Source organism: Coenobita brevimanus, chromosome 6 (assembly GCF_032717465.1).
Source record: "Coenobita brevimanus isolate Jiangsu-jjx chromosome 6, ASM3271746v2, whole genome shotgun sequence".
In the NCBI taxonomy this organism is placed as follows: domain Eukaryota; kingdom Metazoa; phylum Arthropoda; class Malacostraca; order Decapoda; family Coenobitidae; genus Coenobita; species Coenobita brevimanus.
Genome location: NC_136959.1, coordinates 16,909,529 through 16,913,962, shown reverse-complemented (window position 1 = coordinate 16,913,962; position 4,434 = coordinate 16,909,529). Strand labels below are relative to the sequence as shown.

General features: G+C 40.2%; 1 non-coding gene across 1 annotated transcript; it reads left to right on the top strand.

The window, feature by feature from the left end:
- Positions 1-279: 279 nt before the first annotated feature.
- Positions 280-398, top strand: LOC145403149 (5S ribosomal RNA). The gene has a single exon (XR_013897937.1). It is a non-coding gene; the product is annotated as a 5S ribosomal RNA (ribosomal RNA).
- The last annotated feature ends 4,036 nt before the right edge of the window (positions 399-4,434 follow it).

Genomic DNA, 4,434 nt, shown 5'->3' with positions numbered 1-4,434 from the left:
CTTAAGAGGGTTAGGCAAAAATGAAGATATTTGAATTTGAAATCAGTCTGTCGAAGGTCAAGGTAAGAGAAAAAAATGGATGCGGGTGTTGCGCCCTTTGAATGTTCCATCATGTTGTCATGTTTCTTTCCTCTGGTCTTGTATTTCGCTTTCATATAATCTTCATTCCCTTATGTTTCTCCACATTTTTTCCTTGTCTCCTGAGTCATTCATGTGCATATGCTTAGATTCATGTTGTCCTTTTCTATGTCTTTATTTTTTATTTTGTATATATTTCATGCCAACGGCCATACCACGTTGAGTACACCGCTTCCCGTCCGATCAGCGAAGTTAAGCAACGTTGGGTCTGGTTAATACTTGGATGGGTGACCGCCTGGGAACACCAGATGCTGTTGGCATCCCTACGTGTCAAGTGGGGTTGGTGGAGGATTAGTGCCCCTCCCTGTAAAACAATTAACTCTAAGCCCTTGGCCACCCCATTTGGGATACATGGCGTCTGGCAATGAATGAATGATGAATATATTTCATTCTTTGGACCTTTCCTTGTTTCTTCTCTATTTTTCATCTCCCTTTACCTTCCCATTTTCCCTTTTTGCCAGCTTCTCTCTCTCTCTCTCTCTCTCATCACTGTATAATTTCGTTATATATTATCTATCATTTTCCTGCCCCATCTCCTCCTAGCGCACGTTATTATTATTTTTTTTATTTAATTTCTCCTCATCTCTTAAGCGTCTCTCATCCCTCCCATTCTTTTCTAAATAAGTATTTTTTTTCCCCCTTTTCCCATCCATTTCCATTCTCTTCCCTTTCTTTACATACCTTTTTTCTCTAGTTTCCCAATCTCCTTCTCTCCATCCTTCTTCGTTCGTCGTCCTATTTTCCCCCGTCACTCTGGCTTTCTCTCCCTTGCCCGTATCGTTCTGGTCAAATAGCTTAAGTAGATTCACTTCAGGCAAATTCTTGGTATTTAAAAAATCGAAATGCATGAGAATGTCCAGTCAATTAAACCTTTATTGTGCGAACGATCCAGGAAACAATTTTTAGATACAACATACCTGAGTTCATAATATAATCAAATAACTTAATAAGCAATGACCAGCACGGTTTTTGATGCGGTAGCCATGTATAAACAACGATATATAGATTTATATTAACCTGTTCAGTACTAATGACTGAACGAAGTCACTCGACTTTATCTTGCAGGACTTTCAGGAAGTTTTTGATGAGCTGCCGCACAGCTGTCTTGTAAACATCAGTACTAGTGATAGGAATGGACGGAAAGGTATTTCGATGGATATGTAGCTGGTTTAGAAACAAAAAGCCTCGCATGGTAACTGATGGCGTTGAGTCATTCTGAATACATGTAACAAATGGCGCACCCTAGGGATCGGTATTAGCACCAGTAATTTGTATTATATACTTTAATGATACTAACGCTGGAATAAACAGCTTCATCTACTAACTCTCTGATCACTCCAAAATTTGAAACGCGGTCTTACCTGAAGGAGACAGAATAATTTTTAAAAATGACCAAAATAAAAATATCTAAGTGCTCAGACAAATTCCAAGTGTCTTTCAGTTTTAGCAAGTTTCAGATTTTGCAAATGAGTACAAAGGAAAGCAAACGGCAAGAGACCTGTTGATCCTTTCGCGGCTGTTTGGGATAGGGATAGGACAAAACTAATCAGTCAGCTAGAGACAAGGATAGAAAAGCAGAAAGGCTCCCCCCCTCCACCCACCAAACCCTCCAGCCGAAGCCGGCAGGAAATAGTGAGAAGGACCACCATGCAGCACAGAAAAATTGTCATGGAAATTTCATAGGAGAGAGAGAAAGGAAATTTATTCAACATTAACTATCTGAAAGGGAGAGTAACATTAAGTCAGCAGTATTTATCTATGTTCGTCAGCAGTTGTCTCCTACAGGCTCTGAAAAAGAAAGAAAAAATAATAACAGCCCGACATGAAAAACAGAAAGTATAAATATGAGATCATGGACACTTACTTAGCAGATCTTCCCAGGTCAAAGACTTAGCCATGCTCATTACCTATACCCTTAACTCATCAAGCCAATTTGTAGCCGTAGCAAATAAAGCAGAAGAAGCGGTGAGCGTACTAAAATGAAATAATTTATGTACAGTATAGGAGGAGGAGATTTAGTAATTTCGTTTGTCCACATTTCTCTTTCTTCAGTCATCTTGTGTTTTGCACTTTTCCCATTCATTTTTCCTTCTTTCACACGTTCATACAATGTTCACAGATAGTGACAGAGAACTATCAGTCACGACCGTACTTGGACTAAGTGTCGGTTTGTGCGCTTCTTTGGCGCGATTTCAGGAATGATTGGGCGCCAGCAGCACCCACCAACATCGTAACCGTGCTCGGATGTTTCGGCCACGGACGTTTGGGCCATGGACGTTTGAGCCATGGGCCACCACCCTAGGACGTTTCGACCACGGAAGGTAGGACATAGGTTAGGTTAGGTTAGGTAAGGTTCACAACTCTTTACACTTCAAAACGTCCTAGGTCGGTGGCCCGTGGCTCAAAAGTCCGTGGCCATAACGTCCTACACTCCCTGGCACCACTGGACTCTGTATAATAAAACTACAAGCTGAACAAACAGTAACCTACCGTCCTTCCGTAATATAAACGCTTTCATCAATGAATGTATTTTTGTAGCACTCAAAACACTTATGCTTTATCAGATAATTATATTAGTTTGAAAAAGGCATGAACAATGGTAGTTTACCTGTAAACAGGTTATATATAAGTCCCCCTTCCCCGATAGTGGAGTTAGATCGAATCGGTTTGATAATATTTTCTTGAACTTGATACATTTATATCGTATCAATAATAAACAACTGATACTATCACATTAAAGGGTATGAATATTAAATTCACATACAACAGATAGTGAGAGCTGATGTGGTAATACATAAATAATGATTTATGTAAGTAAAGTGTTTATATACCCCACTAAAGCATACTAACTTACCACTACTGCATTATTCATGAAATCATGGGTATTTTTTTATTACTTTTTTTAAGCAATATTTCATTATATACTGGATTATTTTTTGCCATATTAAAGCGATAATTGGGCAGGGAGCGACTTTTCTTTTTTTTTAGAGGCTGGTTGATTGGCTTTGAACACCGTGTCCGAATGCGTGCTTCGGTCTGAGGTTTCAATCCCGAATTACTCAGTCTCGGATGGTCTGCGATGAATCCAGCGATCTGAATATTGCTAAACCCTGGGCTATAATCCGGGCTCGGACAATCATCAGATCTGGGGTTTGAACCAGCCTCAAACTCGAGGATTAAACCGTCGTCCTCAGTTCTGGCCAGGAGTTCCATCCGACGGAGGATTGGGGTTTATCGCTCAACGAATGCGACCCAGAGAGAGAGAGAGAGAGAGAGAGAGAGCAGCCTAGCCCCTGGAAACGCCTCATTGCTGAATGAATTTGTCTTCAGATGTCAAGAACACCCTAGACACTACGCCATGGAGTGGAGGAGGTAACAGGCGATCAGTTTAATGCCTTGAGCAGGTTCACTGATTTCAGCCAAAGGACGTGCAAGGAAACTATGAGTAGTTCCTTTAATATATATTTTGCAGCGTGATGGACTCTACATGGCAAATTGCACCATAAATACATGTGTGTGTGTGTGTGTGTGTGTGTGTGTGTGTGTGTGTTTAACATCCCATCCTGCTGACTTATACCCTCTATATGTCACTCAGGATACACAAACCACACAGCACACACAAAACATTATTACAGTTTATTAATGTATTTATCACTACTGCAGTGAGTTTGTTCTAACCTGTCAAAGATCCCTTATCCGTTTCTGCTCAGTTGATGGTCGGATGTAGCCAGACTATAGTGTTGATCTGATCAGCAACCAAGGAGATTTCATCCCAACATCATAATCAAGGTTCATCAGTTAGGCAAAATGACTTAGTAATCAATTTTTATGGATGTTTCAGTCCCGTCGGATGAAAACAAACTCACTACGTCCACTTTTAACCCCATCAGCTCCAGAACGTCCGTTACTCTTTTTTTTTCATTATATATATTTTTTTTATCTGAGATTATATTTATTTTAGTTATAATTATTTTTTTGTTCCTGCTGCTGCCAGACGATTTCTGCCAGCTTAATAACTCAGCCGCTCATTGCACAGTGCAGGAGTGAGTGAAGGCTGCACCAAACCCTTCCCGTTGGAAAAGTCTCTGCTTAGCTGAATAGTCATGTGCAGGCAGCAAGAATACTATGGCAAAAACATTATGGTACTAAACAACTTACCGGTAACCCCTTTCACACAGAGACCTGTTTATTTTTTCTTGTTTTTATTCTTGCTGCCTCCAGATTGTTTATTTTAGAATATAGTATTGAAGTGGTCAAGAAGAGGCTTTATCTAACCCTTTCGTCCAAAAAGTCGCA